We start from the raw sequence: 16,744 nt of genomic DNA, 5'->3' as shown, positions 1-16,744 counted from the left end.
CTGGTGATGCCAAGGCATCAGGCTCCCGGTAGTATACGGCTAGGCTAAGGGTTTGCAACAGACTTGCTTGAAAGCTGATCCTCTGAATCAGTTACTGGAGAAGGGAAGACACGAAACACGACAGAGGAGCTGATGTGCCCAGGATTCAAATTGTGGGCCAGGGGTGTGTAAATGAGTCTGAGTTGCCTGTTAAAGGGACCCAAAGATGGTGTTAATTACACCCACATTGACTCCCTCTAGACCCCACGTAACCAACATGCGATTCAAACCAGCCTCTTTCTTCCCCAGCACCTCGGAATCAGGCCCATGAATCTAGGGAGAGTCTAAGTCCATCTAATTCCCCTCCCGAGGGGCAGGGAGCAGAGGGAGAGGGCTGGGGCAGCAAGGAAAGCAGCTACCAGGGAGTGTTTCTACAGGTAGCCCCCCAGCCTGCTTCTACCCTCCGCTGCCTTGCACTCTTTTACAGCAGGCTTTGTCGGCCCAGGCTCCCTCGTAGCCGTCCCTTAGCTCAGGGGTTCCCAAACTTTTTAGTAAGGCGACCCACCAGCGGCAGTTTGTCTTTTATTCATGACCCGCCTAGGCTCCAAAATCATAGACCAACGTTTTCCTCCCCCTGCCAAGGGGGCACCGACCACCCGCAGCAGCATCCTCTGCCCCAGCACTGCTACTGTAATCCTGGCCAGGAGGGGAGGCCCAGGTGGGGACGTGGTTTGGAGAGCGAGTTTGTCCTGCATTTACCGTGCAGCAGCAGCTCCTGTCCCGCGAGGCCAGGCCTGGCTCCCCGCTCCAGGCGTGAAGACCTGGTGCCTGGGGTCGCAGCGCCACTCGGGTTTGGCCTGGCGCTGTTCTGTGTGCCAGGGCACAACGCTGCTCACTCCGCTTTGGCTGTTGGGGCAGGTGTTGCACTTTTCTGCCACCGTTGTTGGATGTCGCCTGACTTAGCAGTTAGCTGTTGGTATCCTTGGAACCCGGATAGCCCGGATGTGTCACTAAAGCAAACCAGCCGTGCTACGTGCAGTAAAACTTGGGAGTTTGGCTGTAACATTCAACCCCTCCGAGTGCCCTGCCTTCCGGGGTATTGCTGGGAAGTACGTTGGGGTACCTCTGCAGGGCTGGGGAACCCTTGGGCTCCTTGCCGAACCAAGATGGCATCTAGTGCTCACTGGGACAGACTCACCGTTTTTAATAACCTGGTCTCCCCTCTGGCCTGGTCTCCCTCTAGAATAGCGGTACTGTAATAGGAAACACGTTAGTGATGCTTTGGAAACTCTAATCCTCGCAAGTCCCTTGGAGGAAGGTAAACACATTCGACAGATAGGGAAGCTGTAGTGAGTGTCAGAACCCAGATTAGAATGGTGGGCTTCCTAGTTTCTTGTTTTCTGCTCGGCCCACTAGATCATGGGCTTCATGTTGAGACGTCAGAGATAACTTGTGATTCAACTCCTGCTACAAAGCATTGCTCAGGCCAGCTTTGCAGGGGTCTGCAAGATTCAGTCTGTCCTGCTGTCTTCTATGCAGAGCGTTTCAAATAGGCATGTGGATTGATGTGGCTGTACAGCGCCTAGCACAATGCGGTCATGGTCCAGGATCAGAGGCGCTACAGCAATGCTAATAAATAACAGTTAATCTTTCTATTGCGTGTGCGTACAGGAGTCGACAAGGGTAGATCTGTGGTTTGAGGATGGAACCTATTTTGGTCCTGAAACAACAAACCACGGTGCAGCTGGCAAAATTGTGCATTGCATTGTTGCGTTGGCTTTGATCCCACGTTCAGATCTCAAGGGTCAAGACCCAGATGAATGGTAGACTGGCACAAACTAACCCCAGAGCCTTGCACAGCTCCGTGATCCCAATACCCAGTGGCCAACAGGACCACTCAACTGTGCCTTGGCTTCGCTACTCTGAGCACTCTCCCGAATAAGTGTGCGCAGAAATAGTCAGTTGGTGGAAAGACTGTATGTGCTGCTATTTTCCTTCTGGTTCTTTCTTGCCGCCTCTTTTACCCAGTGATTCTGAGTTGCTTTGCTTTTCGCTGTCTCAATTTGTCAGCCTGGGTTAACAACCACTTTTGTACCTTTTAAGGAAGGGAAAAAATACTTGCTCGGAAGTGTGATGTCAGGTGATTCAGACAGTGTTTCCTCAGGCAGGATGGACCATGAAGCTCCACTGGCATGATGCAGCATGCCTGGACAACTCAACCTGAAACAAGCATGATCTGGACAAAAATAAGAAGCAAACCTGAAACCTCTTCAGCTGCGTTTTAGACGAGCATGGAACGTTTACGCTTTCTCAGCTGCACTCAGTGCATGGGAGAAGGGAATCTGAAATCGTTATGTGCCTGGCTTAAAGCGTCTCTGAACAAAACAGTTTTGGATCTCAGTATTTTGAGAAGTTGGCATTCTGTGCTTGTTCTGTGCAGCATAGCTTTGAAAGCCGTAGCTCGCCTGTGTTGTAGGGAGTGGGTGAGCTGTTCTGGGCACATCTTTTCTAGATTTGGCCCCAGTTCCACTCACTGAAGTCCATTGAAAGACTCCTAGTCCCGTGAATGGGGGTTGAATCCAGACCTTTCTAAACCAAGGCCCCAATCCTGCAAATACTCTCGTGCTTAATTGTAATCACACTGGTAGCTCCACTGACTTCAAAGGAACTACACAGACACTTCAAGTTAAGCATGTGCTTAGTGTCTGCAGGATCAGGGCCTGAGTGACTTGTCTGTGTCCTCATTAGCAGATACATCTCTCAATGCAACTAAAACAGTTCGTATTTTAATGTAAAGAAATAAGCACAGTTTTACCTGCAGCAACCCTGCTTCTCTATTGGATGGATTTGAACCAGTGATTGATCTTTTGGGGGACATGGAAGTATACAGGGGAGAAGAATGAGATGAGATTTTAAAGAAACCTCTCCCAAACTGCTGCTCCGGTTCCCCTCCAAAAGGTGCTACCTGTTCTGAAACTTGATGTACAGATTGTCAGATGAAATTGAACTGTTCATTAACTTTCAGTAATGAAAGTGACTTTTCTGGTCCAGTTCTTAAATGTTTTAATTAAATTCTCACTGTGCCAGCATGCCCATTCTGCCAAAATATTAGAACACATCGTTTTTATTTACTTATTTCACAGGGAATTCGTCTTTCTGATTTTGGAGGTAGTGGGGGAAATGAAATTATTAAAATAATTAAAATTAACCGGAGAGCATTGTGCTAAAATCTAACTATTGTAAAACCTCACTTTTGATAGAGTAGCAGCCAAGGTTGGTGACATTTGTCATTATTTATTTGTATTGATGTAGAACCCAAAAGCCCTCGTCCTGGATCAGGACCGCAATGTCTAAAGTGCTGTACAAATCCAGCACAAAACGATGGTCCCTGCCCCAAAGAGCTGACAGTTTAAGCATATAATCTTTCAGTAGGGATACACTGCGCACTTTGGATGCTCAATAAGTCACTGCACTGTCACCTTAGTGTGAGAGTTGTTTTAAAACTAAAATGAAAATAAAGTAGCAAATATATTAAAGTAACACCAAGAAGGATATTGATAAATTGGAGAGGGTTCAGAGAAGAACTATGGGAATAATTAAACGGTTAGAACATGCCTTATACTGATAGACTACAGGCGCTCAATCTATTCTTTTTTAACAAAGAGAAGGTTAAGGGGTGATTTGATTATAATCTGTAGGTATCTACATGGGGAACAAACATTTAATAACGGTCTCTTCAATCTAGCAGAGACCCTCTTCAGTCTAGGGTCTAACACGATCCAGTGGCTGGAAGTGGACACCAGACAAATTCAGACTGAAAATAAGTTGTACACTTTTAATGGTCAGAGTAATTAACCACTGGAACAAGTTACCAAGGGTCGTGGTGGATTCTCCATCCCCAGCAATTTTTAAATCAAGATTGGATGTGTTTTGGGGGCAAGTTCTGTGGCTTGTGTTATACAGGAGGTCAGACCAGGTGATCACAATGGTCCCTGCTGGTCTTGGAATCTATGAATATGTGAAAGAAGGTGTCTCACACGTGCAAAGCAGTGTATAGTGGGGAGGGGCTCTGATACAGAGCTGGGAGCAGGGTCAGAACCCAGATAATCATTCTGCTAAGGCACTAGTACTCCCGTGTGCCTTGCCTACCCTGTTATGCTGAGTCAGGCTGGTGCATGTGACAGCCTGAAGGGAATTCAAGAGGCAGTTAATGATGATTTGCCATCCAAGGGTGCTCAACATCGTGCCTGGCAGGATGAGTTAATGAAACCACGGCTGCCTGTAACTTAGAATATAGCAGGTGCTATACAGTTCAGTTGAACCCTAAGGATGGGTGTTGGAAGGGAGCTAATGTTAAGTCGCTAGTTCCTATTTCAGTAGGATTTGGGGCCTAACTCCTATAGGCTCCTTTGAAAATTATCGGCTCATTGTGCTGTTTTGAACAGAGATTTGCCTGTCTTTAATTCTGTTGCATTAGGAGTGATAAATGAAAGATTGCGGCATGTTCAAGATGAATTTCACTTTTCCCATTACGCAGCAGTGGCTCCAATTGCACAGGAAGATCCCCAGCGCTAATTGAGAGTGGCCGGTGTGTGTAAAACATATTTATAAATACGGGAGGTGGGAAGGAAATGGTTATCAGTATTGGCTGCTGGAGGCTCAGTGCAGAGCAGCCTTGCAGCTAACGGGGTGCTGTCATGTTGAACGTCAAATTGGGTTTTGCTTTCCCCTATTAGTGCAGTGTGCTCACTGCTTGGCTGCAGCATCTTGCTTTTGTGGTGCAAGCTGAGAGGACAGCAGTTTCACCTTGGCCTGCAGTCAGTTTCCCTTCCATGTTTACATGGGCACACTGCTACTGAGATTCCTGGGGGCTTGGAAAGTTGTCTCGGGCTTTGTGAAGATTTGTTCTTGCAGACCCTGACTTGTGGCTCCCTGTTGACCTGACCCTTTCTGTAAGATAACATGAAAAATCAGCTCAGGGCTGCAATCCTGTGCTCAGATCCATGCAGGCTGACCCTGTGCAGAACCACACTGAAGTTGGTGGGACTTAACACTCTGTCCTATCAGGGCAGACCCTTGTTCAGATTCAAGGACTTAGGATGTTTTCAGTTGAGAGATGGATGATCTAATATCCACCCTGTAAAAAAACAAACAAACAAAACCCCTGTATATCCATATGATCTAATCTGACTTCCTGAATAATACAGGCTGGAAAATTTTACTCTGTGATTCCTGCATCCACCCATAACTTATGGTTGAGTGAGCGTGTAATTTTCAGAAAGCCATGTATGTTGGAGGTCAAGCCAGTGGCTGAGTCCTCTTGATACCACTATCCTGAGTGGGCCAGGAGTTAGCATTCATACTGTGTATGCAACTCTAGATGCAAGAATATGTTGGGGGTGCTTCTTAATTTTGGGGTAAGAAAAAAAAATCTCACTATAGAAATCACTTAATGCCATGAGATTCCTGTACTGTATTTAGTAACACCGGGTCAGATACTGCATTCTGTCTGTATAGGGACGACTGCAGGATTGGGTCATTGTCTTCAGCTTCAGTTCATTGAGGACCCCCTCTTCTGCACAAATTTCCCATGTGAATTGATGCATCTCATATATGTTGTTCTTTAGACAGTGGTTGTGCCCAAAATGTACTAAATTCTTTCCAGACTCAAAGGAGAATGCAGTACTTACCCCAAAGAGCCTGCAATTAAAAAGACAGAGCCAGATAACACAGTGAAAATGGATGCAACATACAAGCAGAATGTCCAGGGTGAGGGTGGGTAGATTGTTTGTTTGTGGTAAGTTGAGTGGTTGCATGAAGTTTTTTTTAATTTAAATTTAAAACCTTTAAAAAAATAATTCCAAAAGAGGAGAGAAATGCATTAATGAAAAGGTAAAGAATTCAAATACGTAAACAAAAAAAAATGGAAAAGTTACGGCTTTCCCCAGCAATCATAACATTGCATTCGTATGTTTGGGCAGTGCGACCTGTATTGAACACTGTAGGGCTGTACAAAGTTGTGAAAATGTTCGCACAGTTATTCATAATGTATGTTTCAGGATTTTTGTGCTGAAGGTTGTGAAAACTCTCACGTTCGCACATTTCCATGTGAAAATAGATCTTTACCAACATGAAGTTTTGTAATAAAAGTGTTCAAAAGTTGGGCATTTTTGCTTGAAAATAGACTCCTTTGAGGGTTCGTCTCTCTTTCATTCAGGAATGAACCCTGTTCTCAAGCCAGCTCCCTAAAATTTTCTCAGGCTTTTGATTAAATCAGGCCTTGTTCACAAAGTCAAAATGAAATGTAAAAACCTCAAATGTCAGTCTTTTGAATTGGATTGCAAATCTTTATTAAACGATAATTGGCATAATTCAGTTTCTATCATCACTTTATTGACACAACTAAGCATACAAGTACTGCTACAGCCAATATATTGTATCCAAAACGTTCAAAAACTTTAAAGATCTTAAAGTTGGGAGTCTAAATCCGTATATAGACACCTAAAGAAGTGACCTGATTTTTCCCAAAATGGGGAGCTCCCCGCAGCTCCCATCAACTTCAGTTTGCTTGGAAACATTTCTGCTTTTCTACTGGTGTACGGGTCAGTGACCCCCAGTCAGTCTTTGTGTTCTCCCTGCTTGCAGCACCACCCCATGTTGGTTTAGGATTGTGTTAGGGAAGTGGGACCTGGAGCAGGTATTATGTACATGGGAAGACTAGGGATGGATGTGTATTCAGTGCGGGGAGGAGTGGCAGATAAGAGTGTACAATGGAGTCAGCTCTCTATGCCCAGGAGGGAAGGGAGTGCCTTGCACAGGGCTGGAAATTAATCTCTTTGCCCTTCACCATGTTTGGAACAGTGGATGTTTAGAGCAGAATCAGAGCTTTCTTCTAGCTGCTCCAGTATTCCATCTCCGCTGACTCCAAGCACAAGTCCTTGAATGAATTTATACGAGCAAGAGCCAAGGACCGTAGCATTCAGTTTAGGAGGGTTGGGGGGTTGAATATTGCCAAGTCTTCCACTCTTGAACATATAGTGGCAGATTGATATTCCAGTGTTTTCGCTCATGGAGTTGAAGAAAGCAGAGAATCCTGCTGAAAGTATTAAATAATAATAATTTAGTTGTGTGGATTCAGAGACTGAATTTCAGAGGGGCCAGCTGTGTGCTCTCTCTGGGTTGAGACTATCTGTGGACTGGAAATGTACATAACTCAGGGAGTTCAGGGTCCCCGTCCAGGGATCAGAGTGGCCTTCTCTCATGGCAGCTAGCCTGCTGGTACGCTTTCCAGCGATCCTGGGTACCACTCAGACACTCAGTCATCCAGAATCGAGAGACTGTGATCCCATTGTGTATTCTGTATGCACTCTGCTTATATTTTTCTCTCCTGGTTGCCTCCCGCAAGTGATTGCGAGGTGAAATATAATTAGTAAGAAATCCCAGCAGCTCCAAAGTGTCAGACAGAGAAATGGGTAAAGGGTTAGCTGATCCCTCAGAGGGGGTGGGGGGAACCCAACACACCCGACTCAGTTCTGAATTCTTGCCTGGAGGCTACACTTCTCCATTCTCCTACTCCCAGCCACCCCTCCCCATCCCCTTTTATCTAGGCGGGCCGGCTTTTTTTTTTTATTTTATTTTATTAAAGCTTCCAAGGTGGAGCAGCTGCCATTGGAGTCCAGTCCAGCGTTAAGAGCATTTAGTGCTGTCGTGCCCCAAGGGAACAAAGAATTACTGTGACACATTCCTCCCTTCGTCTTCTTGTGGTTTGCAGTGTAAACGCTCCCCATCTCTCTCCTGTGGAGCTGCGTTCTTCCCCCGCCCCCACGCCAAGCCCCCCTTCACGGTTGCAGACAGCACAGATATGAGGCCCACCTGCCTGATGTCAACATTTTAGTGGGCGCGGCCGGGGGAAGAATGCGCCGCTCCCAGCCCCGTTCAGGTAATTAATCCCTGCAACTGACAGGTGGCAACAGGCGGCCTTTGGCTGCGGCTCTTGGGGGAAAAGCGCTTGGAGGAAGGATTTTAATAGCTCATCAGCACAATTCGTACATGTCTGGCAACCAGCAGTCTGCAGAGCGAGAGAGAGGAATGGGGAGCAGGGGGGGAAGAGTGCTCGATAAAGGGAGTTACAGTGAAGCTGAACTGCAAAGGAGCCCTTTAGTTCAGAGACACCCCCTCACATCCTGTGTGTCAATGTGAGGATGTGGGGTTTTCTCCACGGTCATGCAGACTCCGCAGCTGCCTATTCAGTGAATACACCTGTGCCTAGGCACTGCACAGTGTCTTATTCCTACACATTTTGAGGGGCAAAGGGTGATCTTCTGGCTGGACATTGCACAAGACAATCTTTTCTGTGCCTCAGTTTCCCCATATTCCAGAATGAGGGTGATGTGTCCCTCCTTTGCAAGTATGTTAGGTTTCTTTCAGCATGGTCTGCAAAGTGCATGGAGTGTGCAAGAGAAGGGCAGCATTGACTCTCTCTTGACGTGAGGAGCCACACCTCCAAAAGCACTGTCTTATTTTTCCTCACATAGGGTCTGCTCATCAGCACCCTCAGCTCCCGTTAGCTTTCCTGGTTTCCGTGTCCAGTCAGGCTCAGCCCCTGCCTGGGAGGCTCTCAGGTTTGTTATGCGCGGGACACATGGCCACTGAGCAGCAACTTTGGTTTCAGTGTTTTGAATGCAGCAGGCATCTTCGCCAGTAGGAAGGGCAGGTTTAGTAGAAAGCCCTGGTTTTCCCTTCCTTCTCTTTCCGGAGAAAGGAACCTGGCTTTATACAGCACTTTCTGTACCCAAAGCAGAAACAGCATTGGCAGTCAAGACAAGGATCTCCTGAGTTTATAGGATTGATCTTGCAGCAATGCTGAGTGTGAATTCTCATGGGAAACCCAATGTGATTCCCTCCCGTTCTGACTGAGCTTCTATTTTTTTTTCGGTTTTGTTCAATATCTTCATAAATGATCTGGAGGATGGTGTGGATTGCACTCTCAGCAAATTTGCGGATGATACTAAACTGGGAGGAGTGGTAGATACGCTGGAGGGGAGGGATAGGATACAGAAGGACCTAGACAAATTGGAGGATTGGGCCAAAAGAAATCTGATGCGGTTCAATAAGGATAAGTGCAGGGTCCTGCACTTAGGATGGAAGAACCCAATGCACAGCTACAGACTAGGGACCGAATGGCTAGGCAGCAGTTCTGCGGAAAAGGACCTAGGGGTGACAGTGGACGAGAAGCTGGATATGAGTCAGCAGTGTGCCCTTGTTGCCAAGAAGGCCAATGGCATTTTGGGATGTATAAGTAGGGGCATAGCGAGCAGATCGAGGGACGTGATCGTTCCCCTCTATTCGACATTGGTGAGGCCTCATCTGGAGTACTGTGTCCAGTTTTGGGCCCCACACTTCAAGAAGGATGTGGATAAATTGGAGAGAGTCCAGCGAAGGGCAACAAAAATGATTAGGGGTCTGGAACACATGACTTATGAGGAGAGGCTGAGGGAGCTGGGATTGTTTAGCCTGCAGAAGAGAAGAATGAGGGGGGATTTGATAGCTGCTTTCAACTACCTGAAAGGGGGTTCCAAAGAGGATGGCTCTAGACTGTTCTCAATGGTAGCAGATGACAGAACGAGGAGTAATGGTCTCAAGTTGCAGTGGGGGAGGTTTAGGTTGGATGTTAGGAAAAACTTTTTCACTAAGAGGGTGGTGAAACACTGGAATGCGTTACCTAGGGAGGTGGTAGAATCTCCTTCCTTAGAGGTTTTTAAGGTCAGGCTTGACAAAGCCCTGGCTGGGATGATTTAACTGGGAATCGGTCCTGCTTCGAGCAGGGGGTTGGACTAGATGACCTTCAGGGGTCCCTTCCATCCCTGATATTCTATGATTCTATTGGATCAGGCTCTGAATTCAGACTAGCTCACAAGCATCTTGTTCATACATCTTTGGTGAATGGCAGATGTTATAAGCACTTGCCATCAAACATGGCTTTTGTCTCAGATAATCTGTGTAGATTTTATTTTGGGTCAAGAAGGGTTTTCCCCTCCACACCATTCTAATGTCAGAATTGCTTAAACTGGCTTTTCTTAAGCCGTTTGCATTTATTCCCTAGGAATCTGTGTAACCTTTGGCGTTGCTCCTTGGAACGCTTTTGCTCATAGGAAATTAAGCTTCTAGCAGAGTGTGTTGCTAATGAACAAATGATCAAAAAAAAATTTAAAAACTTCACCTCAAACAAACTGAAACCCAGTATTTGCATGTGTCTGAATTTGCAAAATGCATGTGTCCGAATTCTCTACGCACTGTGTTTTGGCAGCTAGCAGAACAGAGGGACTCAGTTTCCCCTCTGGTGACAGAGGACTTCTTATTTCTCGGACAGTATCTCAGCTGCAGTGTACCGGTGGAAAACTTGCAGGCAAGCGGGGTCGTGAATTTGCAACTTAAAATTAATCCCAAACTAAATGAGCTTTACTAAAAAGTGAGTTGCTGGGGGAAGGTTGTAAGTTGTTTTTTAACCATTATTGTTCTGAGTGAAAGGGACTTGAAGATAGAGGATCTTATATTCACTAGCTAGCATCCTAGATTCTATTCATATTCATAAGTATTCGGCATTAACAGTGGGCACTCCTGGTGTTGGGTGAGCCACTTTCTTACTTAGAAGCCCGCTGGGCCACAGGGACTTGACTAGCTTGGAAATTGAGATGGACCTTAAAGAGGTACTTAAGATCACAAGTTTCATTGACAAAAGGAATAGTGTTTGATATAATAGACTTCTGTAGGGCATTTGATTTGCACACCGTTTTGATTAAAAATCTAGAACGATATAAAATTAACATGACACCACATTAACTGGATGAAAAACTGGCTGTCTGACAGTCTTCAAAATGTAAACATAAATGTGGAATCATCACTGACTGGGGGTGTTTCTAATGGGGTCCTGCAGGGATGGGTTCTTGCCCTACATAATGAGCATTTTTATCAATGACCTGGAAGAAAACATAAAATCATCACCGATAAAGTTTGCAGACTACTAAAAAATTGTGGGAATGGTAAATAATGAAGGAGGACAGGTCACTGACACACAGCGATCTGTTAATACAGCTAAATGTAAATATGCACGTGTAGAACAAAGAATGTAGGCCATGCTTACAGAATGAGGGACTCAGTCCTGGAAAGCAGTGACTGAAAAGGACTTATGGGGGTGGATAATCAGCTAAACTTGAGCTCCCAATGCGATGCTGTGGCCAAAAGGGCTAATGGGATCCATGGATGCATAAATGAGCTCTTGAGTAGGAGTAGAGAGGTTATTTCACCTCTGTATTTGGCACTGGTGTGATCCCTGCTGGAATCCTGTGTCCAGTTCTGGTGCCCACAACTCAAGAAGGATGGTGACAAATTGCAGCAGGTTCAGAGAAGAGCCACGAGAATGATTAAAGGATTAGAAAACCTGCCTTATTGAGATTCTGGAGTCTATCTCCTTAGTTTAACAAAGAGAAGGTTAAAGGGGTGACTTGATCAGAGTCTGTAAGTACCTACGTGGGAGCCAAACGTTTCATAGTGAGTTCTTCAGTGTATCAGAGAAAGGTATAGCACAATCCAATGGCTGGAAAGTTGAAGCTAGACAAATTCAGACTGGAAATAAGGTGTAAATTGTTAATAATGAGGATAATTAATCATTAGAACAACTTATCAAGACTCCTGGTGGAGTCTCCATCACTGGCCATTTTTAAATCAAGGCTGAATGGTTGTCTCAAAGATATGGGTGTGGAAATGTTTTGGTGAGGTTCCCTGGCCTGTGCTATCCAGGAGGTCAGACGAGATGATCTTAGTAGTCCCTTCTGGCCTGGGAATCTATGAATTAAAGCAGCATGTCAGGGATTTTGCTGCATCAGAGTTCTGCCTGGGAGTTCATTACTCTATGGAAAGCCCACGCGACTCGTGTTGCACAAACAGAGCAGTTCCTTCCAAGAGACCCTTCCTTTACCTAGCTGAAATTGCTTCATTTGGAAGCTGAAAGGTTTTTCTTTAAACCTTTTGTTTACTCACCTTAAGGAAAAGGGGGCTTGTTGAGAAATCAGACAGGTGTCGGCTGATGTGAGCTGGCATGTGTACGCATTGTGATACTGAATTACCAGTGGGGATGCCAAGAGTGTGTAATATAGTATGTCTGCTCAGGCAGGTGGTGAGGGCAGGGCTGGAGTCATTGGAATGTTTTTTCTTTTCCTTTAAAACATATTATTAGTCAAAGAGCAGAATTTACTGTTGTTTTTAGCGACCTGAGTCTGCTTATTTGGACATGACACACGGAGCTTGAACCCCAAAGAAAAGGCTAAGCAAACCTTCTCGTTCTCTCTCAGCTGAGGGCATCTAGCTGGGCTGTATTTCTAACGCATTTGTCTTAAGTAACTGTCTGCTCTGTACATGGAACAGAAATTCTCTCTGGCGTGTTCAGGGTTAGCTCCCTGGGCTGTGGGGTTGGTTCAGCTCTTGTTCCCATTAATGGATAACAACAGTTGTCGTGCTTCAAAATGACAGGCCAGTGTATTGAGCAAAGCTAACTTACAGTATTCTCCTCCCAGTCAGTTTCATTGGTATACTCTTACCTGCATATCCTGCCATTTGGATTACATAATCCGAGGGAGCCAGGATATTGACCTTGTAAAGTACTTGCCAGTACTTTAATTCAAACTTGCCAGTTTCCACTTATTTATACCACGATATTAATTTCTTCCAAAAAAACAACAGTGCAATTGAGGATGAAGTGATGACTCTGGCTTAATTTTCTGGCTTCTGCCAGTTCTAGAAGAAAAGATTACAGTATGAAAAGTCTTAACTGGGTTTGCTAGTCCATCTTTCAGCCCATGCCGAACTGTTCATAACTGGGCACATACTGGTCCACTACCACTGGGATATTTATTTCCCTAGCAAATACAGCTATTGGAACAAAGTCCAGATATTTCCTTTCTTGGTTTCAGAGCCCATTACTCAGTTACACCTCTTTGTAATCCTGAAAAATAACTTCTCTCTCTCATTTTTATGCTTTTTTTGTAGACTTCTAACCCCTTCATTGTCACTTAAACCAGTATGGCATGTTTAGTTCTTTCCTCACAACCTAGTCCCAGGACTCATCTGGTAACTTTTGAGGACCATCTGTGACCTCTCCCCAAATTGTCCATTTCTGTGTCTGGAGTTGAGTACACTGTTTATGTTGCAGTCTCAGTGATACTTCACCTCTGTATTGCAGCACGCAATTGGTGCTGCATTGGTATGTAGGGGCTTCAAAACAGCTTGACCATTGCTTCAGTCAGTTCCTGCCTTATGCCTTATGTACCAGGGATGTTACTGGGCACACAAGCAATTCGGCTGCAGTTCGTGCACATCTGAAGAAGAATCTGCCTGAGAGATCTTCCATTTCATCCCAAATATACACATCTTCTGTGTATGCACAGAGCGCTTCTGTCTCCAAGGTTTTCACTGACACAAACCTCCTTTAAAAATATTTCATATCTCTCTGTTACATAGATGCACATAATATCACTGACCTGATTAGAAGTCACCGTGAACGAGCTGTTCCCGTCTATTGTGTCAATAGAGAGAGTTAGGACTCAAATTACAAATGACCACAAAGGGTTTGGCAGGGAAAAAAAGCCAAGGGCCTTTATTTAATATCTGACAGCAGGTACTTTATGGACAGATTTACACTGAGCTTACAGGACTGTGGCCTCTCGGTGACTGTAGGCTGAAGGGCCGTGTTGCCCAAGATGGCTTTGAATGCTGTGTTTTGGCTGGGATTTCCAGAGTCCTATCCCTTGTGCTGCCCTGGTGAGACTTGAACCACTGGCCCAGTCAGGGAGCAGTAAGCCCCCCTGTCCTCTCCTCTTCAGTGCCCCCTTGCCTTTCTGCTCTTGATATGGCTCCTAGCTCCTCTTTGCAGTGCACGGATGATGCCTTGAACAAAGAACAGATTAGTAGACTATACACTGGGAGCTGCATGTGGTGTGTGAAGTGTCATGCCTGGCCCGGTCCTCTGATGCGCTGAACTCCAGCCTGTGTCTGTCAGAGACAAGTACTCGGGGCCTTGTGAGAACAGGCCCCAGAATCTTCATTATCGCTGCTTAAACAGGGGGCATCTCCTCTCCTGGGAGGAATGAATTTTTTCCAAGTTTCCGTCACTCGTTCCATTAAATGAGATCTAACGCTCCAGTCCACATCATAGAAGATGCTGTACATTGTCGCACAGGTTAAGGTGTTATCTCCAGCGACCTGGCCAAGTTTCATGAGGGGAAGGTAGATTCTGTCTGCTTAATAATTTCCCCTCCAGTTTTATATGGATGCAATATTCTTTGTTTTTGTCCTAAATCATCGTGTTAAAAACCTGCTGCATTTCTCCCCAACGTTGGCTGCATTTCTTAAATCAAAGTGATCCCTCTGTGCATATACACACTAGGATTCTCCTGGGTGAAAATTGCTAAGATTTCCCTTTTGAAAAGAACAGCAGTCACTCAAAGAACCTGACTTGAAAGATCCTGCTGGTAATGTAATGTTACCCATTACACCTCGTTTATACCTGCCCTGGATCAGCTGAAGTTCTTCCTCCTCCTTGTTGTTTACCTCTCCAAACACTTACAAACATCTAGCATGTTGTCCCCTACAGCACATGCTTTATCCTTCTTATTGAACCATGCTGGGCTGTGCATGGTTTCAAAGCTGTCTAGGGGATTTGGACACTTAGTTTCCATTAGTGTTATTTGGCTTTGCAAATCTTAGCGACTTCATTTGACTCCATAAATTCTGAGCCGCAGCACACAGGTACCACAGTGGTGCCGTGGTTAAAATTCTGTTGCTTAACTTCCCGACATTTTAAAATGTGGATGGCTCTTTTTTTAAAATGTTCCTTTCTTGGGGATATGGTAAGGTGGCATTCGGACTAAAATAACAGTGAATTAACTGTGCAAGGAATTATTTTTTAATAAAAAAGAATAAATACGAAATTACAGGTTAAAAAGAAGCCTTTGATAAGTCACCGTCTAGATTTGTTTCGCAAGCTGTCTTTGTTTGGCACATTCTCCATTTCCGCAGGCTGGGTAAATCCTTTGTGTGTTTAATCTCTAGCCTGCAGGCACATAAAACAGATTGCATAACTTTGTCTTCACATTTTAGAAAATCTGAAAACTTAAAACGTTTGCAGCACCTCGACTGCAATGGTGTCAAACTCCTGGGCAGTGGGATGTCCTTGAGTCACTTCCCCTACTCCCCAGTTCTTCTGACTCTGGTTTTCTTGCATGTTGCTGCGAGTAACCTTTGAAACACACATAATCCCCCGAATAGCAGTTGCTAATCCCTTTGCTGCCACATGACCAGCCACCTACCCCATATGTGTGCCAGGCTCTCCTGTACCGGCAGGATGTGATGGCCAGCTGGCATCGGTTACCTGTTGGCTCCTTGTTTGAACAATTGGGAGCAGGTAGATGAGCTGTTGCCGTTAAAGACATTTTAAAGAAAACAGCCACTTTGGGGCTTTTGCTCACATTCCACGATAAGAAATTAATAGAAGTCAGTGGGAGAATGCCAGGAATTTCTGTGGTTCAAGTGGTTAGGGAGGCAGTTCTGTACTTCATAGATTCCAAGGCCAGAAGGAACCGTTGTGGTCACATAGTCTGACCTCCTGCGTAACACGGGCCGGAGAACCGTTGTGGTCACGTAGTCTGACCTCCTGCGTAACACGGGCCGGAGAACCGTTGTGGTCACGTAGTCTGACCTCCTGCGTAACACGGGCCGGAGAACCGTTGTGGTCACGTAGTCTGGGAGGGAGGGAATTGGGGAGTGTCTGTGGAAATATTTCGTGGAGCAGAGAAGACTGGACGAGAGAATTCAGGGAGAGAATCCAGAGAAAAGGGTTTAGGCTCTGAGCGAACTAAGCATTTAAGAACTTGCTTAAATCCATTGATAAAAGTGGGGTGCACCCGTGCTTTGCTGAAGTCTCCCTGAATCAAAGGGACTTATGTGCTGCAGTGCTGAGCTGAACTGGGGCCTTACTGTGGCAGACACACCAGTGGAAGTGGGAGGGTAATAGTTTTATTTGTAGCTAACATAGCTGGAGTCTGATGTGTTCCTCATACACAGGCATCTTACTTTCAGGAGAGGGAGCTGTACTCTACTGATGAGGGCCCATGTCTTGGACTCTCTGTCCGAGTTCTGTTCTGGGTTCTGTTCCAGGCTCTGCTGGTGACTCTCTCTCTCTCTCTCTTTAGGCGAGTCACTTCAATTCTCTATGCCTGGCCTCCCCACGTGTAAAAGGATGATATACTTCTCTGCGGCGAGGGGTAGTTAGCACTTTGAGATCCTCGGAGCAAGGTTGCCATAGAGGGGCTACATAGGGTCACCGTTAGCACGCCCCTGAGGGAAGTGCGTATTGTATAAATAAATACTTCGGGATGGGTCCCACTCGCACAGTTCAGACTGGGATCTCCGTTTCAAATACCCACCGAGTTGTAGTCGTGTTTAGGTCCATGATTTCATTTCAGACCACTAGGGAGATAGGAGATAGGAAGCCCACTTGCAAAATGTGATGACAGTTCAGATCTGCATGCTGGTCTGGTTTTCAAATGCTCCTGTGGCTCAGGGCTGTTCTGATGCAGGGTAGTTAGAATTGGGCCTTCGCTATTTCTTTTCTCAGGTGCGGTGGCTGAGGGGTTAAGTTGGTTGATTACAGTCCTGAAGGTTGTGGGTTCAGGGCTTGTTCAAGCTGTCACTGAAAGGCCAGGTCCAGTTCACA

At 45.6% G+C, this 16,744-nt stretch overlaps 1 protein-coding gene across 7 annotated transcripts in view; it reads left to right on the top strand.

The window, feature by feature from the left end:
- TP63 (tumor protein p63) overlaps positions 1 to 16,744 on the top strand; it is a 106,707-nt gene that overhangs the window by 66,731 nt on the left and 23,232 nt on the right. The window lies entirely within an intron of this gene.

The sequence above is a fragment of the Caretta caretta genome, chromosome 9 (assembly GCF_965140235.1).
Source record: "Caretta caretta isolate rCarCar2 chromosome 9, rCarCar1.hap1, whole genome shotgun sequence".
In the NCBI taxonomy this organism is placed as follows: domain Eukaryota; kingdom Metazoa; phylum Chordata; order Testudines; family Cheloniidae; genus Caretta; species Caretta caretta.
The sequence above is the reverse complement of the archived record's forward strand: the minus strand, read 5'-3'. Positions and strand labels throughout refer to the sequence as shown.